The sequence below is a fragment of the Lytechinus pictus genome, unplaced genomic scaffold, assembly GCF_037042905.1.
Source record: "Lytechinus pictus isolate F3 Inbred unplaced genomic scaffold, Lp3.0 scaffold_126, whole genome shotgun sequence".
Lineage (NCBI taxonomy): Eukaryota > Metazoa > Echinodermata > Echinoidea > Temnopleuroida > Toxopneustidae > Lytechinus > Lytechinus pictus.
The window spans coordinates 21,265-44,065 of NW_026974246.1; the positions used below are offsets into that span (position 1 = coordinate 21,265).

Below are 22,801 nucleotides of genomic sequence, written 5' to 3' on the forward strand. Positions count from 1 at the left end.
GTCGTTTGTTTGCAAGCACAGGTCTCCAAGAGACGAGGCGCGCAGTTCAAGGCCTACACCATCATGTGAATTGTTGCGTCACACACAGGTGCGCATCCAAGAAAAAAAACACGACAATATCTCCAAATTATCGTAGGTAGGCATCCGATGGAAACTGAAACAAACCCAATGAAAGATCGGTGGAATGACTGAAGACATCAATCAACCAATATTATTACTGACAGGGATTAAATAGATGATGACGTCATAGTATCCCTTCAAATAGCTTGACTTTGATGGAGCAAGAGCCTACGACCATACCATGCTGAATATACCGGTTCTCGTCCGATCACCGAAGTCAAGCAGCATAGGGCTCGGTTAGTACTTGGATGGGAGACCGCCTGGGAATACCGGGTGTTGTAGGCATTTTTTGCTTCATGAAATGCCCCTTTATTCATTTTTTCATTTTAAGTCGTTGGTATTTGTTTTCCTTTATAGTATCACTTTTGTCTCCTTTTTTGTTGTCTTTTTCGTCTCCTTCGTCACCCTTTTTAATAGAGCAGGAATAAACTTTTCGCTTGATGTCCGACATTCAAGGCAATGATGAAAGTCGTTTGTTTGCAAGCACAGGGTCTCCAAGAGACGAGGCGCGCAGTTCAAGGCCTACACCATCATGTGAATTGTTGCGTCACACACAGGTGCGCATCCAAGAAAAAAAACACGACAATATCTCCAAATTATCGTAGGTAGGCATCCGATGGAAACTGAAACAAACCCAATGAAAGATCGGTGGAATGACTGAAGACATCAATCAACCAATATTATTACTGACAGGGATTAAATAGATGATGACGTCATAGTATCCCTTCAAATAGCTTGACTTTGATGGAGCAAGAGCCTACGACCATACCATGCTGAATATACCGGTTCTCGTCCGATCACCGAAGTCAAGCAGCATAGGGCTCGGTTAGTACTTGGATGGGAGACCGCCTGGGAATACCGGGTGTTGTAGGCATTTTTTGCTTCATGAAATGCCCCTTTATTCATTTTTTCATTTTAAGTCGTTGGTATTTGTTTTCCTTTATAGTATCACTTTTGTCTCCTTTTTTGTTGTCTTTTTCGTCTCCTTCGTCACCCTTTTTAATAGAGCAGGAATAAACTTTTCGCTTGATGTCCGACATTCAAGGCAATGATGAAAGTCGTTTGTTTGCAAGCACAGGGTCTCCAAGAGACGAGGCGCGCAGTTCAAGGCCTACACCATCATGTGAATTGTTGCGTCACACACAGGTGCGCATCCAAGAAAAAAAACACGACAATATCTCCAAATTATCGTAGGTAGGCATCCGATGGAAACTGAAACAAACCCAATGAAAGATCGGTGGAATGACTGAAGACATCAATCAACCAATATTATTACTGACAGGGATTAAATAGATGATGACGTCATAGTATCCCTTCAAATAGCTTGACTTTGATGGAGCAAGAGCCTACGACCATACCATGCTGAATATACCGGTTCTCGTCCGATCACCGAAGTCAAGCAGCATAGGGCTCGGTTAGTACTTGGATGGGAGACCGCCTGGGAATACCGGGTGTTGTAGGCATTTTTTGCTTCATGAAATGCCCCTTTATTCATTTTTTCATTTTAAGTCGTTGGTATTTGTTTTCCTTTATAGTATCACTTTTTGTCTCCTTTTTTGTTGTCTTTTTCGTCTCCTTCGTCACCCTTTTTAATAGAGCAGGAATAAACTTTTCGCTTGATGTCCGACATTCAAGGCAATGATGAAAGTCGTTTGTTTGCAAGCACAGGGTCTCCAAGAGACGAGGCGCGCAGTTCAAGGCCTACACCATCATGTGAATTGTTGCGTCACACACAGGTGCGCATCCAAGAAAAAAACACGACAATATCTCCAAATTATCGTAGGTAGGCATCCGATGGAAACTGAAACAAACCCAATGAAAGATCGGTGGAATGACTGAAGACATCAATCAACCAATATTATTACTGACAGGGATTAAATAGATGATGACGTCATAGTATCCCTTCAAATAGCTTGACTTTGATGGAGCAAGAGCCTACGACCATACCATGCTGAATATACCGGTTCTCGTCCGATCACCGAAGTCAAGCAGCATAGGGCTCGGTTAGTACTTGGATGGGAGACCGCCTGGGAATACCGGGTGTTGTAGGCATTTTTTGCTTCATGAAATGCCCCTTTATTCATTTTTTCATTTTAAGTCGTTGGTATTTGTTTTCCTTTATAGTATCACTTTTGTCTCCTTTTTTGTTGTCTTTTTCGTCTCCTTCGTCACCCTTTTTAATAGAGCAGGAATAAACTTTTCGCTTGATGTCCGACATTCAAGGCAATGATGAAAGTCGTTTGTTTGCAAGCACAGGGTCTCCAAGAGACGAGGCGCGCAGTTCAAGGCCTACACCATCATGTGAATTGTTGCGTCACACACAGGTGCGCATCCAAGAAAAAAAACACGACAATATCTCCAAATTATCGTAGGTAGGCATCCGATGGAAACTGAAACAAACCCAATGAAAGATCGGTGGAATGACTGAAGACATCAATCAACCAATATTATTACTGACAGGGATTAAATAGATGATGACGTCATAGTATCCCTTCAAATAGCTTGATTTTGATGGAGCAAGAGCCTACGACCATACCATGCTGAATATACCGGTTCTCGTCCGATCACCGAAGTCAAGCAGCATAGGGCTCGGTTAGTACTTGGATGGGAGACCGCCTGGGAATACCGGGTGTTGTAGGCATTTTTTGCTTCATGAAATGCCCCTTTATTCATTTTTTCATTTTAAGTCGTTGGTATTTGTTTTCCTTTATAGTATCACTTTTGTCTCCTTTTTTGTTGTCTTTTTCGTCTCCTTCGTCACCCTTTTTAATAGAGCAGGAATAAACTTTTCGCTTGATGTCCGACATTCAAGGCAATGATGAAAGTCGTTTGTTTGCAAGCACAGGGTCTCCAAGAGACGAGGCGCGCAGTTCAAGGCCTACACCATCATGTGAATTGTTGCGTCACACACAGGTGCGCATCCAAGAAAAAAAACACGACAATATCTCCAAATTATCGTAGGTAGGCATCCGATGGAAACTGAAACAAACCCAATGAAAGATCGGTGGAATGACTGAAGACATCAATCAACCAATATTATTACTGACAGGGATTAAATAGATGATGACGTCATAGTATCCCTTCAAATAGCTTGACTTTGATGGAGCAAGAGCCTACGACCATACCATGCTGAATATACCGGTTCTCGTCCGATCACCGAAGTCAAGCAGCATAGGGCTCGGTTAGTACTTGGATGGGAGACCGCCTGGGAATACCGGGTGTTGTAGGCATTTTTTGCTTCATGAAATGCCCCTTTATTCATTTTTTCATTTTAAGTCGTTGGTATTTGTTTTCCTTTATAGTAACACTTTTGTCTCCTTTTTTGTTGTCTTTTTCGTCTCCTTCGTCACCCTTTTTAATAGAGCAGGAATAAACTTTTCGCTTGATGTCCGACATTCAAGGCAATGATGAAAGTCGTTTGTTTGCAAGCACAGGGTCTCCAAGAGACGAGGCGCGCAGTTCAAGGCCTACACCATCATGTGAATTGTTGCGTCACACACAGGTGCGCATCCAAGAAAAAAAACACGACAATATCTCCAAATTATCGTAGGTAGGCATCCGATGGAAACTGAAACAAACCCAATGAAAGATCGGTGGAATGACTGAAGACATCAATCAACCAATATTATTACTGACAGGGATTAAATAGATGATGACGTCATAGTATCCCTTCAAATAGCTTGACTTTGATGGAGCAAGAGCCTACGACCATACCATGCTGAATATACCGGTTCTCGTCCGATCACCGAAGTCAAGCAGCATAGGGCTCGGTTAGTACTTGGATGGGAGACCGCCTGGGAATACCGGGTGTTGTAGGCATTTTTTGCTTCATGAAATGCCCCTTTATTCATTTTTTCATTTTAAGTCGTTGGTATTTGTTTTCCTTTATAGTATCACTTTTGTCTCCTTTTTTGTTGTCTTTTTCGTCTCCTTCGTCACCCTTTTTAATAGAGCAGGAATAAACTTTTCGCTTGATGTCCGACATTCAAGGCAATGATGAAAGTCGTTTGTTTGCAAGCACAGGGTCTCCAAGAGACGAGGCGCGCAGTTCAAGGCCTACACCATCATGTGAATTGTTGCGTCACACACAGGTGCGCATCCAAGAAAAAAAACACGACAATATCTCCAAATTATCGTAGGTAGGCATCCGATGGAAACTGAAACAAACCCAATGAAAGATCGGTGGAATGACTGAAGACATCAATCAACCAATATTATTACTGACAGGGATTAAATAGATGATGACGTCATAGTATCCCTTCAAATAGCTTGACTTTGATGGAGCAAGAGCCTACGACCATACCATGCTGAATATACCGGTTCTCGTCCGATCACCGAAGTCAAGCAGCATAGGGCTCGGTTAGTACTTGGATGGGAGACCGCCTGGGAATACCGGGTGTTGTAGGCATTTTTTGCTTCATGAAATGCCCCTTTATTCATTTTTTCATTTTAAGTCGTTGGTATTTGTTTTCCTTTATAGTATCACTTTTGTCTCCTTTTTTGTTGTCTTTTTCGTCTCTCACCCTTTTTAATAGAGCAGGAATAAACTTTTCGCTTGATGTCCGACATTCAAGGCAATGATGAAAGTCGTTTGTTTGCAAGCACAGGGTCTCCAAGAGACGAGGCGCGCAGTTCAAGGCCTACACCATCATGTGAATTGTTGCGTCACACACAGGTGCGCATCCAAGAAAAAAAACACGACAATATCTCCAAATTATCGTAGGTAGGCATCCGATGGAAACTGAAACAAACCCAATGAAAGATCGGTGGAATGACTGAAGACATCAATCAACCAATATTATTACTGACAGGGATTAAATAGATGATGACGTCATAGTATCCCTTCAAATAGCTTGACTTTGATGGAGCAAGAGCCTACGACCATACCATGCTGAATATACCGGTTCTCGTCCGATCACCGAAGTCAAGCAGCATAGGGCTCGGTTAGTACTTGGATGGGAGACCGCCTGGGAATACCGGGTGTTGTAGGCATTTTTTGCTTCATGAAATGCCCCTTTATTCATTTTTTCATTTTAAGTCGTTGGTATTTGTTTTCCTTTATAGTATCACTTTTGTCTCCTTTTTTGTTGTCTTTTTCGTCTCCTTCGTCACCCTTTTTAATAGAGCAGGAATAAACTTTTCGCTTGATGTCCGACATTCAAGGCAATGATGAAAGTCGTTTGTTTGCAAGCACAGGGTCTCCAAGAGACGAGGCGCGCAGTTCAAGGCCTACACCATCATGTGAATTGTTGCGTCACACACAGGTGCGCATCCAAGAAAAAAAACACGACAATATCTCCAAATTATCGTAGGTAGGCATCCGATGGAAACTGAAACAAACCCAATGAAAGATCGGTGGAATGACTGAAGACATCAATCAACCAATATTATTACTGACAGGGATTAAATAGATGATGACGTCATAGTATCCCTTCAAATAGCTTGACTTTGATGGAGCAAGAGCCTACGACCATACCATGCTGAATATACCGGTTCTCGTCCGATCACCGAAGTCAAGCAGCATAGGGCTCGGTTAGTACTTGGATGGGAGACCGCCTGGGAATACCGGGTGTTGTAGGCATTTTTTGCTTCATGAAATGCCCCTTTATTCATTTTTTCATTTTAAGTCGTTGGTATTTGTTTTCCTTTATAGTATCACTTTTGTCTCCTTTTTTGTTGTCTTTTTCGTCTCCTTCGTCACCCTTTTTAATAGAGCAGGAATAAACTTTTCGCTTGATGTCCGACATTCAAGGCAATGATGAAAGTCGTTTGTTTGCAAGCACAGGGTCTCCAAGAGACGAGGCGCGCAGTTCAAGGCCTACACCATCATGTGAATTGTTGCGTCACACACAGGTGCGCATCCAAGAAAAAAAACACGACAATATCTCCAAATTATCGTAGGTAGGCATCCGATGGAAACTGAAACAAACCCAATGAAAGATCGGTGGAATGACTGAAGACATCAATCAACCAATATTATTACTGACAGGGATTAAATAGATGATGACGTCATAGTATCCCTTCAAATAGCTTGACTTTGATGGAGCAAGAGCCTACGACCATACCATGCTGAATATACCGGTTCTCGTCCGATCACCGAAGTCAAGCAGCATAGGGCTCGGTTAGTACTTGGATGGGAGACCGCCTGGGAATACCGGGTGTTGTAGGCATTTTTTGCTTCATGAAATGCCCCTTTATTCATTTTTTCATTTTAAGTCGTTGGTATTTGTTTTCCTTTATAGTATCACTTTTGTCTCCTTTTTTGTTGTCTTTTTCGTCTCCTTCGTCACCCTTTTTAATAGAGCAGGAATAAACTTTTCGCTTGATGTCCGACATTCAAGGCAATGATGAAAGTCGTTTGTTTGCAAGCACAGGGTCTCCAAGAGACGAGGCGCGCAGTTCAAGGCCTACACCATCATGTGAATTGTTGCGTCACACACAGGTGCGCATCCAAGAAAAAAAACACGACAATATCTCCAAATTATCGTAGGTAGGCATCCGATGGAAACTGAAACAAACCCAATGAAAGATCGGTGGAATGACTGAAGACATCAATCAACCAATATTATTACTGACAGGGATTAAATAGATGATGACGTCATAGTATCCCTTCAAATAGCTTGACTTTGATGGAGCAAGAGCCTACGACCATACCATGCTGAATATACCGGTTCTCGTCCGATCACCGAAGTCAAGCAGCATAGGGCTCGGTTAGTACTTGGATGGGAGACCGCCTGGGAATACCGGGTGTTGTAGGCATTTTTTGCTTCATGAAATGCCCCTTTATTCATTTTTTCATTTTAAGTCGTTGGTATTTGTTTTCCTTTATAGTATCACTTTTGTCTCCTTTTTTGTTGTCTTTTTCGTCTCCTTCGTCACCCTTTTTAATAGAGCAGGAATAAACTTTTCGCTTGATGTCCGACATTCAAGGCAATGATGAAAGTCGTTTGTTTGCAAGCACAGGGTCTCCAAGAGACGAGGCGCGCAGTTCAAGGCCTACACCATCATGTGAATTGTTGCGTCACACACAGGTGCGCATCCAAGAAAAAAAACACGACAATATCTCCAAATTATCGTAGGTAGGCATCCGATGGAAACTGAAACAAACCCAATGAAAGATCGGTGGAATGACTGAAGACATCAATCAACCAATATTATTACTGACAGGGATTAAATAGATGATGACGTCATAGTATCCCTTCAAATAGCTTGACTTTGATGGAGCAAAGCCTACGACCATACCATGCTGAATATACCGGTTCTCGTCCGATCACCGAAGTCAAGCAGCATAGGGCTCGGTTAGTACTTGGATGGGAGACCGCCTGGGAATACCGGGTGTTGTAGGCATTTTTTGCTTCATGAAATGCCCCTTTATTCATTTTTTCATTTTAAGTCGTTGGTATTTGTTTTCCTTTATAGTATCACTTTTGTCTCCTTTTTTGTTGTCTTTTTCGTCTCCTTCGTCACCCTTTTTAATAGAGCAGGAATAAACTTTTCGCTTGATGTCCGACATTCAAGGCAATGATGAAAGTCGTTTGTTTGCAAGCACAGGGTCTCCAAGAGACGAGGCGCGCAGTTCAAGGCCTACACCATCATGTGAATTGTTGCGTCACACACAGGTGCGCATCCAAGAAAAAAAACACGACAATATCTCCAAATTATCGTAGGTAGGCATCCGATGGAAACTGAAACAAACCCAATGAAAGATCGGTGGAATGACTGAAGACATCAATCAACCAATATTATTACTGACAGGGATTAAATAGATGATGACGTCATAGTATCCCTTCAAATAGCTTGACTTTGATGGAGCAAGAGCCTACGACCATACCATGCTGAATATACCGGTTCTCGTCCGATCACCGAAGTCAAGCAGCATAGGGCTCGGTTAGTACTTGGATGGGAGACCGCCTGGGAATACCGGGTGTTGTAGGCATTTTTTGCTTCATGAAATGCCCCTTTATTCATTTTTTCATTTTAAGTCGTTGGTATTTGTTTTCCTTTATAGTATCACTTTTGTCTCCTTTTTTGTTGTCTTTTTCGTCTCCTTCGTCACCCTTTTTAATAGAGCAGGAATAAACTTTTCGCTTGATGTCCGACATTCAAGGCAATGATGAAAGTCGTTTGTTTGCAAGCACAGGGTCTCCAAGAGACGAGGCGCGCAGTTCAAGGCCTACACCATCATGTGAATTGTTGCGTCACACACAGGTGCGCATCCAAGAAAAAAAACACGACAATATCTCCAAATTATCGTAGGTAGGCATCCGATGGAAACTGAAACAAACCCAATGAAAGATCGGTGGAATGACTGAAGACATCAATCAACCAATATTATTACTGACAGGGATTAAATAGATGATGACGTCATAGTATCCCTTCAAATAGCTTGACTTTGATGGAGCAAGAGCCTACGACCATACCATGCTGAATATACCGGTTCTCGTCCGATCACCGAAGTCAAGCAGCATAGGGCTCGGTTAGTACTTGGATGGGAGACCGCCTGGGAATACCGGGTGTTGTAGGCATTTTTTGCTTCATGAAATGCCCCTTTATTCATTTTTTCATTTTAAGTCGTTGGTATTTGTTTTCCTTTATAGTATCACTTTTGTCTCCTTTTTTGTTGTCTTTTTCGTCTCCTTCGTCACCCTTTTTAATAGAGCAGGAATAAACTTTTCGCTTGATGTCCGACATTCAAGGCAATGATGAAAGTCGTTTGTTTGCAAGCACAGGGTCTCCAAGAGACGAGGCGCGCAGTTCAAGGCCTACACCATCATGTGAATTGTTGCGTCACACACAGGTGCGCATCCAAGAAAAAAAACACGACAATATCTCCAAATTATCGTAGGTAGGCATCCGATGGAAACTGAAACAAACCCAATGAAAGATCGGTGGAATGACTGAAGACATCAATCAACCAATATTATTACTGACAGGGATTAAATAGATGATGACGTCATAGTATCCCTTCAAATAGCTTGACTTTGATGGAGCAAGAGCCTACGACCATACCATGCTGAATATACCGGTTCTCGTCCGATCACCGAAGTCAAGCAGCATAGGGCTCGGTTAGTACTTGGATGGGAGACCGCCTGGGAATACCGGGTGTTGTAGGCATTTTTTGCTTCATGAAATGCCCCTTTATTCATTTTTTCATTTTAAGTCGTTGGTATTTGTTTTCCTTTATAGTATCACTTTTGTCTCCTTTTTTGTTGTCTTTTTCGTCTCCTTCGTCACCCTTTTTAATAGAGCAGGAATAAACTTTTCGCTTGATGTCCGACATTCAAGGCAATGATGAAAGTCGTTTGTTTGCAAGCACAGGGTCTCCAAGAGACGAGGCGCGCAGTTCAAGGCCTACACCATCATGTGAATTGTTGCGTCACACACAGGTGCGCATCCAAGAAAAAAAACACGACAATATCTCCAAATTATCGTAGGTAGGCATCCGATGGAAACTGAAACAAACCCAATGAAAGATCGGTGGAATGACTGAAGACATCAATCAACCAATATTATTACTGACAGGGATTAAATAGATGATGACGTCATAGTATCCCTTCAAATAGCTTGACTTTGATGGAGCAAGAGCCTACGACCATACCATGCTGAATATACCGGTTCTCGTCCGATCACCGAAGTCAAGCAGCATAGGGCTCGGTTAGTACTTGGATGGGAGACCGCCTGGGAATACCGGGTGTTGTAGGCATTTTTTGCTTCATGAAATGCCCCTTTATTCATTTTTTCATTTTAAGTCGTTGGTATTTGTTTTCCTTTATAGTATCACTTTTGTCTCCTTTTTTGTTGTCTTTTTCGTCTCCTTCGTCACCCTTTTTAATAGAGCAGGAATAAACTTTTCGCTTGATGTCCGACATTCAAGGCAATGATGAAAGTCGTTTGTTTGCAAGCACAGGGTCTCCAAGAGACGAGGCGCGCAGTTCAAGGCCTACACCATCATGTGAATTGTTGCGTCACACACAGGTGCGCATCCAAGAAAAAAAACACGACAATATCTCCAAATTATCGTAGGTAGGCATCCGATGGAAACTGAAACAAACCCAATGAAAGATCGGTGGAATGACTGAAGACATCAATCAACCAATATTATTACTGACAGGGATTAAATAGATGATGACGTCATAGTATCCCTTCAAATAGCTTGACTTTGATGGAGCAAGAGCCTACGACCATACCATGCTGAATATACCGGTTCTCGTCCGATCACCGAAGTCAAGCAGCATAGGGCTCGGTTAGTACTTGGATGGGAGACCGCCTGGGAATACCGGGTGTTGTAGGCATTTTTTGCTTCATGAAATGCCCCTTTATTCATTTTTTCATTTTAAGTCGTTGGTATTTGTTTTCCTTTATAGTATCACTTTTGTCTCCTTTTTTGTTGTCTTTTTCGTCTCCTTCGTCACCCTTTTTAATAGAGCAGGAATAAACTTTTCGCTTGATGTCCGACATTCAAGGCAATGATGAAAGTCGTTTGTTTGCAAGCACAGGGTCTCCAAGAGACGAGGCGCGCAGTTCAAGGCCTACACCATCATGTGAATTGTTGCGTCACACACAGGTGCGCATCCAAGAAAAAAAACACGACAATATCTCCAAATTATCGTAGGTAGGCATCCGATGGAAACTGAAACAAACCCAATGAAAGATCGGTGGAATGACTGAAGACATCAATCAACCAATATTATTACTGACAGGGATTAAATAGATGATGACGTCATAGTATCCCTTCAAATAGCTTGACTTTGATGGAGCAAGAGCCTACGACCATACCATGCTGAATATACCGGTTCTCGTCCGATCACCGAAGTCAAGCAGCATAGGGCTCGGTTAGTACTTGGATGGGAGACCGCCTGGGAATACCGGGTGTTGTAGGCATTTTTTGCTTCATGAAATGCCCCTTTATTCATTTTTTCATTTTAAGTCGTTGGTATTTGTTTTCCTTTATAGTATCACTTTTGTCTCCTTTTTTGTTGTCTTTTTCGTCTCCTTCGTCACCCTTTTTAATAGAGCAGGAATAAACTTTTCGCTTGATGTCCGACATTCAAGGCAATGATGAAAGTCGTTTGTTTGCAAGCACAGGGTCTCCAAGAGACGAGGCGCGCAGTTCAAGGCCTACACCATCATGTGAATTGTTGCGTCACACACAGGTGCGCATCCAAGAAAAAAAACACGACAATATCTCCAAATTATCGTAGGTAGGCATCCGATGGAAACTGAAACAAACCCAATGAAAGATCGGTGGAATGACTGAAGACATCAATCAACCAATATTATTACTGACAGGGATTAAATAGATGATGACGTCATAGTATCCCTTCAAATAGCTTGACTTTGATGGAGCAAGAGCCTACGACCATACCATGCTGAATATACCGGTTCTCGTCCGATCACCGAAGTCAAGCAGCATAGGGCTCGGTTAGTACTTGGATGGGAGACCGCCTGGGAATACCGGGTGTTGTAGGCATTTTTTGCTTCATGAAATGCCCCTTTATTCATTTTTTCATTTTAAGTCGTTGGTATTTGTTTTCCTTTATAGTATCACTTTTGTCTCCTTTTTTGTTGTCTTTTTCGTCTCCTTCGTCACCCTTTTTAATAGAGCAGGAATAAACTTTTCGCTTGATGTCCGACATTCAAGGCAATGATGAAAGTCGTTTGTTTGCAAGCACAGGGTCTCCAAGAGACGAGGCGCGCAGTTCAAGGCCTACACCATCATGTGAATTGTTGCGTCACACACAGGTGCGCATCCAAGAAAAAAAACACGACAATATCTCCAAATTATCGTAGGTAGGCATCCGATGGAAACTGAAACAAACCCAATGAAAGATCGGTGGAATGACTGAAGACATCAATCAACCAATATTATTACTGACAGGGATTAAATAGATGATGACGTCATAGTATCCCTTCAAATAGCTTGACTTTGATGGAGCAAGAGCCTACGACCATACCATGCTGAATATACCGGTTCTCGTCCGATCACCGAAGTCAAGCAGCATAGGGCTCGGTTAGTACTTGGATGGGAGACCGCCTGGGAATACCGGGTGTTGTAGGCATTTTTTGCTTCATGAAATGCCCCTTTATTCATTTTTTCATTTTAAGTCGTTGGTATTTGTTTTCCTTTATAGTATCACTTTTGTCTCCTTTTTTGTTGTCTTTTTCGTCTCCTTCGTCACCCTTTTTAATAGAGCAGGAATAAACTTTTCGCTTGATGTCCGACATTCAAGGCAATGATGAAAGTCGTTTGTTTGCAAGCACAGGGTCTCCAAGAGACGAGGCGCGCAGTTCAAGGCCTACACCATCATGTGAATTGTTGCGTCACACACAGGTGCGCATCCAAGAAAAAAAACACGACAATATCTCCAAATTATCGTAGGTAGGCATCCGATGGAAACTGAAACAAACCCAATGAAAGATCGGTGGAATGACTGAAGACATCAATCAACCAATATTATTACTGACAGGGATTAAATAGATGATGACGTCATAGTATCCCTTCAAATAGCTTGACTTTGATGGAGCAAGAGCCTACGACCATACCATGCTGAATATACCGGTTCTCGTCCGATCACCGAAGTCAAGCAGCATAGGGCTCGGTTAGTACTTGGATGGGAGACCGCCTGGGAATACCGGGTGTTGTAGGCATTTTTTGCTTCATGAAATGCCCCTTTATTCATTTTTTCATTTTAAGTCGTTGGTATTTGTTTTCCTTTATAGTATCACTTTTGTCTCCTTTTTTGTTGTCTTTTTCGTCTCCTTCGTCACCCTTTTTAATAGAGCAGGAATAAACTTTTCGCTTGATGTCCGACATTCAAGGCAATGATGAAAGTCGTTTGTTTGCAAGCACAGGGTCTCCAAGAGACGAGGCGCGCAGTTCAAGGCCTACACCATCATGTGAATTGTTGCGTCACACACAGGTGCGCATCCAAGAAAAAAAACACGACAATATCTCCAAATTATCGTAGGTAGGCATCCGATGGAAACTGAAACAAACCCAATGAAAGATCGGTGGAATGACTGAAGACATCAATCAACCAATATTATTACTGACAGGGATTAAATAGATGATGACGTCATAGTATCCCTTCAAATAGCTTGACTTTGATGGAGCAAGAGCCTACGACCATACCATGCTGAATATACCGGTTCTCGTCCGATCACCGAAGTCAAGCAGCATAGGGCTCGGTTAGTACTTGGATGGGAGACCGCCTGGGAATACCGGGTGTTGTAGGCATTTTTTGCTTCATGAAATGCCCCTTTATTCATTTTTTCATTTTAAGTCGTTGGTATTTGTTTTCCTTTATAGTATCACTTTTGTCTCCTTTTTTGTTGTCTTTTTCGTCTCCTTCGTCACCCTTTTTAATAGAGCAGGAATAAACTTTTCGCTTGATGTCCGACATTCAAGGCAATGATGAAAGTCGTTTGTTTGCAAGCACAGGGTCTCCAAGAGACGAGGCGCGCAGTTCAAGGCCTACACCATCATGTGAATTGTTGCGTCACACACAGGTGCGCATCCAAGAAAAAAAACACGACAATATCTCCAAATTATCGTAGGTAGGCATCCGATGGAAACTGAAACAAACCCAATGAAAGATCGGTGGAATGACTGAAGACATCAATCAACCAATATTATTACTGACAGGGATTAAATAGATGATGACGTCATAGTATCCCTTCAAATAGCTTGACTTTGATGGAGCAAGAGCCTACGACCATACCATGCTGAATATACCGGTTCTCGTCCGATCACCGAAGTCAAGCAGCATAGGGCTCGGTTAGTACTTGGATGGGAGACCGCCTGGGAATACCGGGTGTTGTAGGCATTTTTTGCTTCATGAAATGCCCCTTTATTCATTTTTTCATTTTAAGTCGTTGGTATTTGTTTTCCTTTATAGTATCACTTTTGTCTCCTTTTTTGTTGTCTTTTTCGTCTCCTTCGTCACCCTTTTTAATAGAGCAGGAATAAACTTTTCGCTTGATGTCCGACATTCAAGGCAATGATGAAAGTCGTTTGTTTGCAAGCACAGGGTCTCCAAGAGACGAGGCGCGCAGTTCAAGGCCTACACCATCATGTGAATTGTTGCGTCACACACAGGTGCGCATCCAAGAAAAAAAACACGACAATATCTCCAAATTATCGTAGGTAGGCATCCGATGGAAACTGAAACAAACCCAATGAAAGATCGGTGGAATGACTGAAGACATCAATCAACCAATATTATTACTGACAGGGATTAAATAGATGATGACGTCATAGTATCCCTTCAAATAGCTTGACTTTGATGGAGCAAGAGCCTACGACCATACCATGCTGAATATACCGGTTCTCGTCCGATCACCGAAGTCAAGCAGCATAGGGCTCGGTTAGTACTTGGATGGGAGACCGCCTGGGAATACCGGGTGTTGTAGGCATTTTTTGCTTCATGAAATGCCCCTTTATTCATTTTTTCATTTTAAGTCGTTGGTATTTGTTTTCCTTTATAGTATCACTTTTGTCTCCTTTTTTGTTGTCTTTTTCGTCTCCTTCGTCACCCTTTTTAATAGAGCAGGAATAAACTTTTCGCTTGATGTCCGACATTCAAGGCAATGATGAAAGTCGTTTGTTTGCAAGCACAGGGTCTCCAAGAGACGAGGCGCGCAGTTCAAGGCCTACACCATCATGTGAATTGTTGCGTCACACACAGGTGCGCATCCAAGAAAAAAAACACGACAATATCTCCAAATTATCGTAGGTAGGCATCCGATGGAAACTGAAACAAACCCAATGAAAGATCGGTGGAATGACTGAAGACATCAATCAACCAATATTATTACTGACAGGGATTAAATAGATGATGACGTCATAGTATCCCTTCAAATAGCTTGACTTTGATGGAGCAAGAGCCTACGACCATACCATGCTGAATATACCGGTTCTCGTCCGATCACCGAAGTCAAGCAGCATAGGGCTCGGTTAGTACTTGGATGGGAGACCGCCTGGGAATACCGGGTGTTGTAGGCATTTTTTGCTTCATGAAATGCCCCTTTATTCATTTTTTCATTTTAAGTCGTTGGTATTTGTTTTCCTTTATAGTATCACTTTTGTCTCCTTTTTTGTTGTCTTTTTCGTCTCCTTCGTCACCCTTTTTAATAGAGCAGGAATAAACTTTTCGCTTGATGTCCGACATTCAAGGCAATGATGAAAGTCGTTTGTTTGCAAGCACAGGGTCTCCAAGAGACGAGGCGCGCAGTTCAAGGCCTACACCATCATGTGAATTGTTGCGTCACACACAGGTGCGCATCCAAGAAAAAAAACACGACAATATCTCCAAATTATCGTAGGTAGGCATCCGATGGAAACTGAAACAAACCCAATGAAAGATCGGTGGAATGACTGAAGACATCAATCAACCAATATTATTACTGACAGGGATTAAATAGATGATGACGTCATAGTATCCCTTCAAATAGCTTGACTTTGATGGAGCAAGAGCCTACGACCATACCATGCTGAATATACCGGTTCTCGTCCGATCACCGAAGTCAAGCAGCATAGGGCTCGGTTAGTACTTGGATGGGAGACCGCCTGGGAATACCGGGTGTTGTAGGCATTTTTTGCTTCATGAAATGCCCCTTTATTCATTTTTTCATTTTAAGTCGTTGGTATTTGTTTTCCTTTATAGTATCACTTTTGTCTCCTTTTTTGTTGTCTTTTTCGGCTCTTGCTCCATCAAAGTCAAGCTATTTGAAGGGATACTATGACGTCATCATCTATTAATCCCTGTCAGTAATAATATTGGTTGATTCAAGCACAGGGTCTCCAAGAGACGAGGCGCGCAGTTCAAGGCCTACACCATCATGTGAATTGTTGCGTCACACACAGGTGCGCATCCAAGAAAAAAAACACGACAATATCTCCAAATTATCGTAGGTAGGCATCCGATGGAAACTGAAACAAACCCAATGAAAGATCGGTGGAATGACTGAAGACATCAATCAACCAATATTATTACTGACAGGGATTAAATAGATGATGACGTCATAGTATCCCTTCAAATAGCTTGACTTTGATGGAGCAAGAGCCTACGACCATACCATGCTGAATATACCGGTTCTCGTCCGATCACCGAAGTCAAGCAGCATAGGGCTCGGTTAGTACTTGGATGGGAGACCGCCTGGGAATACCGGGTGTTGTAGGCATTTTTTGCTTCATGAAATGCCCCTTTATTCATTTTTTCATTTTAAGTCGTTGGTATTTGTTTTCCTTTATAGTATCACTTTTGTCTCCTTTTTTGTTGTCTTTTTCGTCTCCTTCGTCACCCTTTTTAATAGAGCAGGAATAAACTTTTCGCTTGATGTCCGACATTCAAGGCAATGATGAAAGTCGTTTGTTTGCAAGCACAGGGTCTCCAAGAGACGAGGCGCGCAGTTCAAGGCCTACACCATCATGTGAATTGTTGCGTCACACACAGGTGCGCATCCAAGAAAAAAAACACGACAATATCTCCAAATTATCGTAGGTAGGCATCCGATGGAAACTGAAACAAACCCAATGAAAGATCGGTGGAATGACTGAAGACATCAATCAACCAATATTATTACTGACAGGGATTAAATAGATGATGACGTCATAGTATCCCTTCAAATAGCTTGACTTTGATGGAGCAAGAGCCTACGACCATACCATGCTGAATATACCGGTTCTCGTCCGATCACCGAAGTCAAGCAGCATAGGGCTCGGTTAGTACTTGGATGGGAGACCGCCTGGGAATACCGGGTGTTGTAGGCATTTTTTGCTTCATGAAATGCCCCTTTATTCATTTTTTCATTTTAAGTCGTTGGTATTTGTTTTCCTTTATAGTATCACTTTTGTCTCCTTTTTTGTTGTCTTTTTCGTCTCCTTCGTCACCCTTTTTAATAGAGCAGGAATAAACTTTTCGCTTGATGTCCGACATTCAAGGCAATGATGAAAGTCGTTTGTTTGCAAGCACAGGGTCTCCAAGAGACGAGGCGCGCAGTTCAAGGCCTACACCATCATGTGAATTGTTGCGTCACACACAGGTGCGCATCCAAGAAAAAAAACACGACAATATCTCCAAATTATCGTAGGTAGGCATCCGATGGAAACTGAAACAAACCCAATGAAAGATCGGTGGAATGACTGAAGACATCAATCAACCAATATTATTACTGACAGGGATTAAATAGATGATGACGTCATAGTATCCCTTCAAATAGCTTGACTTTGATGGAGCAAGAGCCTACGACCATACCATGCTGAATATACCGGTTCTCGTCCGATCACCGAAGTCAAGCAGCATAGGGCTCGGTTAGTACTTGGATGGGAGACCGCCTGGGAATACCGGGTGTTGTAGGCATTTTTTGCTTCATGAAATGCCCCTTTATTCATTTTTTCATTTTAAGTCGTTGGTATTTGTTTTCCTTTATAGTATCACTTTTGTCTCCTTTTTTGTTGTCTTTTTCGTCTCCTTCGTCACCCTTTTTAATAGAGCAGGAATAAACTTTTCGCTTGATGTCCGACATTCAAGGCAATGATGAAAGTCGTTTGTTTGCAAGCACAGGGTCTCCAAGAGACGAGGCGCGCAGTTCAAGGCCTACACCATCATGTGTATTGTTGCGTCACACACAGGTGCGCATCCAAGAAAAAAAACACGACAATATCTCCAAATTATCGTAGGTAGGCATCCGATGGAAACTGAAACAAACCCAATGAAAGATCGGTGGAATGACTGAAGACATCAATCAACCAATATTATTACTGACAGGGATTAAATAGATGATGACGTCATAGTATCCCTTCAAATAGCTTGACTTTGATGGAGCAAGAGCCTACGACCATACCATGCTGAATATACCGGTTCTCGTCCGATCACCGAAGTCAAGCAGCATAGGGCTCGGTTAGTACTTGGATGGGAGACCGCCTGGGAATACCGGGTGTTGTAGGCATTTTTTGCTTCATGAAATGCCCCTTTATTCATTTTTTCATTTTAAGTCGTTGGTATTTGTTTTCCTTTATAGTATCACTTTTGTCTCCTTTTTTGTTGTCTTTTTCGTCTCCTTCGTCACCCTTTTTAATAGAGCAGGAATAAACTTTTCGCTTGATGTCCGACATTCAAGGCAATGATGAAAGTCGTTTGTTTGCAAGCACAGGGTCTCCAAGAGACGAGGCGCGCAGTTCAAGGCCTACACCATCATGTGAATTGTTGCGTCACACACAGGTGCGCATCCAAGAAAAAAAACACGACAATATCTCCAAATTATCGTAGGTAGGCATCCGATGGAAACTGAAACAAACCCAATGAAAGATCGGTGGAATGACTGAAGACATCAATCAACCAATATTATTACTGACAGGGATTAAATAGATGATGACGTCATAGTATCCCTTCAAATAGCTTGACTTTGATGGAGCAAGAGCCTACGACCATACCATGCTGAATATACCGGTTCTCGTCCGATCACCGAAGTCAAGCAGCATAGGGCTCGGTTAGTACTTGGATGGGAGACCGCCTGGGAATACCGGGTGTTGTAGGCATTTTTTGCTTCATGAAATGCCCCTTTATTCATTTTTTCATTTTAAGTCGTTGGTATTTGTTTTCCTTTATAGTATCACTTTTGTCTCCTTTTTTGTTGTCTTTTTCGTCTCCTTCGTCACCCTTTTTAATAGAGCAGGAATAAACTTTTCGCTTGATGTCCGACATTCAAGGCAATGATGAAAGTCGTTTGTTTGCAAGCACAGGGTCTCCAAGAGACGAGGCGCGCAGTTCAAGGCCTACACCATCATGTGAATTGTTGCGTCACACACAGGTGCGCATCCAAGAAAAAAAACACGACAATATCTCCAAATTATCGTAGGTAGGCATCCGATGGAAACTGAAACAAACCCAATGAAAGATCGGTGGAATGACTGAAGACATCAATCAACCAATATTATTACTGACAGGGATTAAATAGATGATGACGTCATAGTATCCCTTCAAATAGCTTGACTTTGATGGAGCAAGAGCCTACGACCATACCATGCTGAATATACCGGTTCTCGTCCGATCACCGAAGTCAAGCAGCATAGGGCTCGGTTAGTACTTGGATGGGAGACCGCCTGGGAATACCGGGTGTTGTAGGCATTTTTTGCTTCATGAAATGCCCCTTTATTCATTTTTTCATTTTAAGTCGTTGGTATTTGTTTTCCTTTATAGTATCACTTTTGTCTCCTTTTTTGTTGTCTTTTTCGTCTCCTTCGTCACCCTTTTTAATAGAGCAGGAATAAACTTTTCGCTTGATGTCCGACATTCAAGGCAATGATGAAAGTCGTTTGTTTGCAAGCACAGGGTCTCCAAGAGACGAGGCGCGCAGTTCAAGGCCTACACCATCATGTGAATTGTTGCGTCACACACAGGTGCGCATCCAAGAAAAAAAACACGACAATATCTCCAAATTATCGTAGGTAGGCATCCGATGGAAACTGAAACAAACCCAATGAAAGATCGGTGGAATGACTGAAGACATCAATCAACCAATATTATTACTGACAGGGATTAAATAGATGATGACGTCATAGTATCCCTTCAAATAGCTTGACTTTGATGGAGCAAGAGCCTACGACCATACCATGCTGAATATACCGGTTCTCGTCCGATCACTGAAGTCAAGCAGCATAGGGCTCGGTTAGTACTTGGATGGGAGACCGCCTGGGAATACCGGGTGTTGTAGGCATTTTTTGCTTCATGAAATGCCCCTTTATTCATTTTTTCATTTTAAGTCGTTGGTATTTGTTTTCCTTTATAGTATCACTTTTGTCTCCTTTTTTGTTGTCTTTTTCGTCTCCTTCGTCACCCTTTTTAATAGAGCAGGAATAAACTTTTCGCTTGATGTCCGACATTCAAGGCAATGATGAAAGTCGTTTGTTTGCAAGCACAGGGTCTCCAAGAGACGAGGCGCGCAGTTCAAGGCCTACACCATCATGTGAATTGTTGCGTCACACACAGGTGCGCATCCAAGAAAAAAAACACGACAATATCTCCAAATTATCGTAGGTAGGCATCCGATGGAAACTGAAACAAACCCAATGAAAGATCGGTGGAATGACTGAAGACATCAATCAACCAATATTATTACTGACAGGGATTAAATAGATGATGACGTCATAGTATCCCTTCAAATAGCTTGACTTTGATGGAGCAAGAGCCTACGACCATACCATGCTGAATATACCGGTTCTCGTCCGATCACCGAAGTCAAGCAGCATAGGGCTCGGTTAGTACTTGGATGGGAGACCGCCTGGGAATACCGGGTGTTGTAGGCATTTTTTGCTTCATGAAATGCCCCTTTATTCATTTTTTCATTTTAAGTCGTTGGTATTTGTTTTCCTTTATAGTATCACTTTTGTCTCCTTTTTTGTTGTCTTTTTCGTCTCCTTCGTCACCCTTTTTAATAGAGCAGGAATAAACTTTTCGCTTGATGTCCGACATTCAAGGCAATGATGAAAGTCGTTTGTTTGCAAGCACAGGGTCTCCAAGAGACGAGGCGCGCAGTTCAAGGCCTACACCATCATGTGAATTGTTGCGTCACACACAGGTGCGCATCCAAGAAAAAAAACACGACAATATCTCCAAATTATCGTAGGTAGGCATCCGATGGAAACTGAAACAAACCCAATGAAAGATCGGTGGAATGACTGAAGACATCAATCAACCAATATTATTACTGACAGGGATTAAATAGATGATGACGTCATAGTATCCCTTCAAATAGCTTGACTTTGATGGAGCAAGAGCCTACGACCATACCATGCTGAATATACCGGTTCTCGTCCGATCACCGAAGTCAAGCAGCATAGGGCTCGGTTAGTACTTGGATGGGAGACCGCCTGGGAATACCGGGTGTTGTAGGCATTTTTTGCTTCATGAAATGCCCCTTTATTCATTTTTTCATTTTAAGTCGTTGGTATTTGTTTTCCTTTATAGTATCACTTTTGTCTCCTTTTTTGTTGTCTTTTTCGTCTCCTTCGTCACCCTTTTTAATAGAGCAGGAATAAACTTTTCGCTTGATGTCCGACATTCAAGGCAATGATGAAAGTCGTTTGTTTGCAAGCACAGGGTCTCCAAGAGACGAGGCGCGCAGTTCAAGGCCTACACCATCATGTGAATTGTTGCGTCACACACAGGTGCGCATCCAAGAAAAAAAACACGACAATATCTCCAAATTATCGTAGGTAGGCATCCGATGGAAACTGAAACAAACCCAATGAAAGATCGGTGGAATGACTGAAGACATCAATCAACCAATATTATTACTGACAGGGATTAAATAGATGATGACGTCATAGTATCCCTTCAAATAGCTTGACTTTGATGGAGCAAGAGCCTACGACCATACCATGCTGAATATACCGGTTCTCGTCCGATCACCGAAGTCAAGCAGCATAGGGCTCGGTTAGTACTTGGATGGGAGACCGCCTGGGAATACCGGGTGTTGTAGGCATTTTTTGCTTCATGAAATGCCCCTTTATTCATTTTTTCATTTTAAGTCGTTGGTATTTGTTTTCCTTTATAGTATCACTTTTGTCTCCTTTTTTGTTGTCTTTTTCGTCTCCTTCGTCACCCTTTTTAATAGAGCAGGAATAAACTTTTCGCTTGATGTCCGACATTCAAGGCAATGATGAAAGTCGTTTGTTTGCAAGCACAGGGTCTCCAAGAGACGAGGCGCGCAGTTCAAGGCCTACACCATCATGTGAATTGTTGCGTCACACACAGGTGCGCATCCAAGAAAAAAAACACGACAATATCTCCAAATTATCGTAGGTAGGCATCCGATGGAAACTGAAACAAACCCAATGAAAGATCGGTGGAATGACTGAAGACATCAATCAACCAATATTATTACTGACAGGGATTAAATAGATGATGACGTCATAGTATCCCTTCAAATAGCTTGACTTTGATGGAGCAAGAGCCTACGACCATACCATGCTGAATATACCGGTTCTCGTCCGATCACCGAAGTCAAGCAGCATAGGGCTCGGTTAGTACTTGGATGGGAGACCGCCTGGGAATACCGGGTGTTGTAGGCATTTTTTGCTTCATGAAATGCCCCTTTATTCATTTTTTCATTTTAAGTCGTTGGTATTTGTTTTCCTTTATAGTATCACTTTTGTCTCCTTTTTTGTTGTCTTTTTCGTCTCCTTCGTCACCCTTTTTAATAGAGCAGGAATAAACTTTTCGCTTGATGTCCGACATTCAAGGCAATGATGAAAGTCGTTTGTTTGCAAGCACAGGGTCTCCAAGAGACGAGGCGCGCAGTTCAAGGCCTACACCATCATGTGAATTGTTGCGTCACACACAGGTGCGCATCCAAGAAAAAAAACACGACAATATCTCCAAATTATCGTAGGTAGGCATCCGATGGAAACTGAAACAAACCCAATGAAAGATCGGTGGAATGACTGAAGACATCAATCAACCAATATTATTACTGACAGGGATTAAATAGATGATGACGTCATAGTATCCCTTCAAATAGCTTGACTTTGATGGAGCAAGAGCCTACGACCATACCATGCTGAATATACCGGTTCTCGTCCGATCACCGAAGTCAAGCAGCATAGGGCTCGGTTAGTACTTGGATGGGAGACCGCCTGGGAATACCGGGTGTTGTAGGCATTTTTTGCTTCATGAAATGC

At 42.3% G+C, this 22,801-nt stretch overlaps 39 non-coding genes across 39 annotated transcripts; all 39 read left to right on the forward strand.

Moving 5' to 3' along the window:
* Nucleotides 1-286: 286 nt before the first annotated feature.
* LOC135158969 (5S ribosomal RNA) lies at nucleotides 287-405 on the forward strand. The gene has a single exon (XR_010297731.1). It is a non-coding gene; the product is annotated as a 5S ribosomal RNA (ribosomal RNA).
* A 470-nt stretch (nucleotides 406-875) lies between these two features.
* LOC135158971 (5S ribosomal RNA) lies at nucleotides 876-994 on the forward strand. Its single transcript, XR_010297733.1, has one exon. It is a non-coding gene; the product is annotated as a 5S ribosomal RNA (ribosomal RNA).
* A 470-nt stretch (nucleotides 995-1,464) lies between these two features.
* Nucleotides 1,465-1,583, forward strand: LOC135158972 (5S ribosomal RNA). Its single transcript, XR_010297734.1, has one exon. It is a non-coding gene; the product is annotated as a 5S ribosomal RNA (ribosomal RNA).
* Nucleotides 1,584-2,053: 470 nt separating this feature from the next.
* On the forward strand, nucleotides 2,054-2,172 carry LOC135158973 (5S ribosomal RNA). Its single transcript, XR_010297735.1, has one exon. It is a non-coding gene; the product is annotated as a 5S ribosomal RNA (ribosomal RNA).
* Nucleotides 2,173-2,642: 470 nt separating this feature from the next.
* Nucleotides 2,643-2,761, forward strand: LOC135158974 (5S ribosomal RNA). Its single transcript, XR_010297736.1, has one exon. It is a non-coding gene; the product is annotated as a 5S ribosomal RNA (ribosomal RNA).
* Nucleotides 2,762-3,231: 470 nt separating this feature from the next.
* On the forward strand, nucleotides 3,232-3,350 carry LOC135158975 (5S ribosomal RNA). Its single transcript, XR_010297737.1, has one exon. It is a non-coding gene; the product is annotated as a 5S ribosomal RNA (ribosomal RNA).
* Nucleotides 3,351-3,820: 470 nt separating this feature from the next.
* LOC135158976 (5S ribosomal RNA) lies at nucleotides 3,821-3,939 on the forward strand. The gene has a single exon (XR_010297738.1). It is a non-coding gene; the product is annotated as a 5S ribosomal RNA (ribosomal RNA).
* Nucleotides 3,940-4,409: 470 nt separating this feature from the next.
* Nucleotides 4,410-4,528, forward strand: LOC135158977 (5S ribosomal RNA). The gene has a single exon (XR_010297739.1). It is a non-coding gene; the product is annotated as a 5S ribosomal RNA (ribosomal RNA).
* A 465-nt stretch (nucleotides 4,529-4,993) lies between these two features.
* Nucleotides 4,994-5,112, forward strand: LOC135158978 (5S ribosomal RNA). Its single transcript, XR_010297740.1, has one exon. It is a non-coding gene; the product is annotated as a 5S ribosomal RNA (ribosomal RNA).
* A 470-nt stretch (nucleotides 5,113-5,582) lies between these two features.
* On the forward strand, nucleotides 5,583-5,701 carry LOC135158979 (5S ribosomal RNA). Its single transcript, XR_010297741.1, has one exon. It is a non-coding gene; the product is annotated as a 5S ribosomal RNA (ribosomal RNA).
* Nucleotides 5,702-6,171: 470 nt separating this feature from the next.
* On the forward strand, nucleotides 6,172-6,290 carry LOC135158980 (5S ribosomal RNA). The gene has a single exon (XR_010297742.1). It is a non-coding gene; the product is annotated as a 5S ribosomal RNA (ribosomal RNA).
* A 470-nt stretch (nucleotides 6,291-6,760) lies between these two features.
* On the forward strand, nucleotides 6,761-6,879 carry LOC135158982 (5S ribosomal RNA). The gene has a single exon (XR_010297744.1). It is a non-coding gene; the product is annotated as a 5S ribosomal RNA (ribosomal RNA).
* A 469-nt stretch (nucleotides 6,880-7,348) lies between these two features.
* LOC135158983 (5S ribosomal RNA) lies at nucleotides 7,349-7,467 on the forward strand. The gene has a single exon (XR_010297745.1). It is a non-coding gene; the product is annotated as a 5S ribosomal RNA (ribosomal RNA).
* A 470-nt stretch (nucleotides 7,468-7,937) lies between these two features.
* LOC135158984 (5S ribosomal RNA) lies at nucleotides 7,938-8,056 on the forward strand. The gene has a single exon (XR_010297746.1). It is a non-coding gene; the product is annotated as a 5S ribosomal RNA (ribosomal RNA).
* Nucleotides 8,057-8,526: 470 nt separating this feature from the next.
* Nucleotides 8,527-8,645, forward strand: LOC135158985 (5S ribosomal RNA). Its single transcript, XR_010297747.1, has one exon. It is a non-coding gene; the product is annotated as a 5S ribosomal RNA (ribosomal RNA).
* A 470-nt stretch (nucleotides 8,646-9,115) lies between these two features.
* On the forward strand, nucleotides 9,116-9,234 carry LOC135158986 (5S ribosomal RNA). The gene has a single exon (XR_010297748.1). It is a non-coding gene; the product is annotated as a 5S ribosomal RNA (ribosomal RNA).
* A 470-nt stretch (nucleotides 9,235-9,704) lies between these two features.
* Nucleotides 9,705-9,823, forward strand: LOC135158874 (5S ribosomal RNA). Its single transcript, XR_010297635.1, has one exon. It is a non-coding gene; the product is annotated as a 5S ribosomal RNA (ribosomal RNA).
* Nucleotides 9,824-10,293: 470 nt separating this feature from the next.
* On the forward strand, nucleotides 10,294-10,412 carry LOC135158875 (5S ribosomal RNA). Its single transcript, XR_010297636.1, has one exon. It is a non-coding gene; the product is annotated as a 5S ribosomal RNA (ribosomal RNA).
* A 470-nt stretch (nucleotides 10,413-10,882) lies between these two features.
* LOC135158876 (5S ribosomal RNA) lies at nucleotides 10,883-11,001 on the forward strand. Its single transcript, XR_010297637.1, has one exon. It is a non-coding gene; the product is annotated as a 5S ribosomal RNA (ribosomal RNA).
* Nucleotides 11,002-11,471: 470 nt separating this feature from the next.
* LOC135158877 (5S ribosomal RNA) lies at nucleotides 11,472-11,590 on the forward strand. Its single transcript, XR_010297638.1, has one exon. It is a non-coding gene; the product is annotated as a 5S ribosomal RNA (ribosomal RNA).
* A 470-nt stretch (nucleotides 11,591-12,060) lies between these two features.
* On the forward strand, nucleotides 12,061-12,179 carry LOC135158878 (5S ribosomal RNA). Its single transcript, XR_010297639.1, has one exon. It is a non-coding gene; the product is annotated as a 5S ribosomal RNA (ribosomal RNA).
* Nucleotides 12,180-12,649: 470 nt separating this feature from the next.
* LOC135158880 (5S ribosomal RNA) lies at nucleotides 12,650-12,768 on the forward strand. Its single transcript, XR_010297641.1, has one exon. It is a non-coding gene; the product is annotated as a 5S ribosomal RNA (ribosomal RNA).
* A 470-nt stretch (nucleotides 12,769-13,238) lies between these two features.
* LOC135158881 (5S ribosomal RNA) lies at nucleotides 13,239-13,357 on the forward strand. Its single transcript, XR_010297642.1, has one exon. It is a non-coding gene; the product is annotated as a 5S ribosomal RNA (ribosomal RNA).
* A 470-nt stretch (nucleotides 13,358-13,827) lies between these two features.
* Nucleotides 13,828-13,946, forward strand: LOC135158882 (5S ribosomal RNA). The gene has a single exon (XR_010297643.1). It is a non-coding gene; the product is annotated as a 5S ribosomal RNA (ribosomal RNA).
* Nucleotides 13,947-14,416: 470 nt separating this feature from the next.
* LOC135158883 (5S ribosomal RNA) lies at nucleotides 14,417-14,535 on the forward strand. Its single transcript, XR_010297644.1, has one exon. It is a non-coding gene; the product is annotated as a 5S ribosomal RNA (ribosomal RNA).
* A 470-nt stretch (nucleotides 14,536-15,005) lies between these two features.
* Nucleotides 15,006-15,124, forward strand: LOC135158884 (5S ribosomal RNA). Its single transcript, XR_010297645.1, has one exon. It is a non-coding gene; the product is annotated as a 5S ribosomal RNA (ribosomal RNA).
* Nucleotides 15,125-15,594: 470 nt separating this feature from the next.
* On the forward strand, nucleotides 15,595-15,713 carry LOC135158885 (5S ribosomal RNA). The gene has a single exon (XR_010297646.1). It is a non-coding gene; the product is annotated as a 5S ribosomal RNA (ribosomal RNA).
* Nucleotides 15,714-16,183: 470 nt separating this feature from the next.
* LOC135158886 (5S ribosomal RNA) lies at nucleotides 16,184-16,302 on the forward strand. The gene has a single exon (XR_010297647.1). It is a non-coding gene; the product is annotated as a 5S ribosomal RNA (ribosomal RNA).
* Nucleotides 16,303-16,772: 470 nt separating this feature from the next.
* On the forward strand, nucleotides 16,773-16,891 carry LOC135158887 (5S ribosomal RNA). Its single transcript, XR_010297648.1, has one exon. It is a non-coding gene; the product is annotated as a 5S ribosomal RNA (ribosomal RNA).
* A 470-nt stretch (nucleotides 16,892-17,361) lies between these two features.
* LOC135158888 (5S ribosomal RNA) lies at nucleotides 17,362-17,480 on the forward strand. Its single transcript, XR_010297649.1, has one exon. It is a non-coding gene; the product is annotated as a 5S ribosomal RNA (ribosomal RNA).
* Nucleotides 17,481-17,950: 470 nt separating this feature from the next.
* Nucleotides 17,951-18,069, forward strand: LOC135158889 (5S ribosomal RNA). The gene has a single exon (XR_010297650.1). It is a non-coding gene; the product is annotated as a 5S ribosomal RNA (ribosomal RNA).
* A 470-nt stretch (nucleotides 18,070-18,539) lies between these two features.
* Nucleotides 18,540-18,658, forward strand: LOC135158891 (5S ribosomal RNA). Its single transcript, XR_010297653.1, has one exon. It is a non-coding gene; the product is annotated as a 5S ribosomal RNA (ribosomal RNA).
* Nucleotides 18,659-19,128: 470 nt separating this feature from the next.
* On the forward strand, nucleotides 19,129-19,247 carry LOC135158892 (5S ribosomal RNA). Its single transcript, XR_010297654.1, has one exon. It is a non-coding gene; the product is annotated as a 5S ribosomal RNA (ribosomal RNA).
* A 470-nt stretch (nucleotides 19,248-19,717) lies between these two features.
* LOC135158940 (5S ribosomal RNA) lies at nucleotides 19,718-19,836 on the forward strand. Its single transcript, XR_010297703.1, has one exon. It is a non-coding gene; the product is annotated as a 5S ribosomal RNA (ribosomal RNA).
* A 470-nt stretch (nucleotides 19,837-20,306) lies between these two features.
* Nucleotides 20,307-20,425, forward strand: LOC135158893 (5S ribosomal RNA). The gene has a single exon (XR_010297655.1). It is a non-coding gene; the product is annotated as a 5S ribosomal RNA (ribosomal RNA).
* Nucleotides 20,426-20,895: 470 nt separating this feature from the next.
* On the forward strand, nucleotides 20,896-21,014 carry LOC135158894 (5S ribosomal RNA). The gene has a single exon (XR_010297656.1). It is a non-coding gene; the product is annotated as a 5S ribosomal RNA (ribosomal RNA).
* A 470-nt stretch (nucleotides 21,015-21,484) lies between these two features.
* Nucleotides 21,485-21,603, forward strand: LOC135158895 (5S ribosomal RNA). Its single transcript, XR_010297657.1, has one exon. It is a non-coding gene; the product is annotated as a 5S ribosomal RNA (ribosomal RNA).
* Nucleotides 21,604-22,073: 470 nt separating this feature from the next.
* Nucleotides 22,074-22,192, forward strand: LOC135158896 (5S ribosomal RNA). Its single transcript, XR_010297658.1, has one exon. It is a non-coding gene; the product is annotated as a 5S ribosomal RNA (ribosomal RNA).
* Nucleotides 22,193-22,662: 470 nt separating this feature from the next.
* Nucleotides 22,663-22,781, forward strand: LOC135158897 (5S ribosomal RNA). The gene has a single exon (XR_010297659.1). It is a non-coding gene; the product is annotated as a 5S ribosomal RNA (ribosomal RNA).
* Nucleotides 22,782-22,801: the final 20 nt, after the last annotated feature.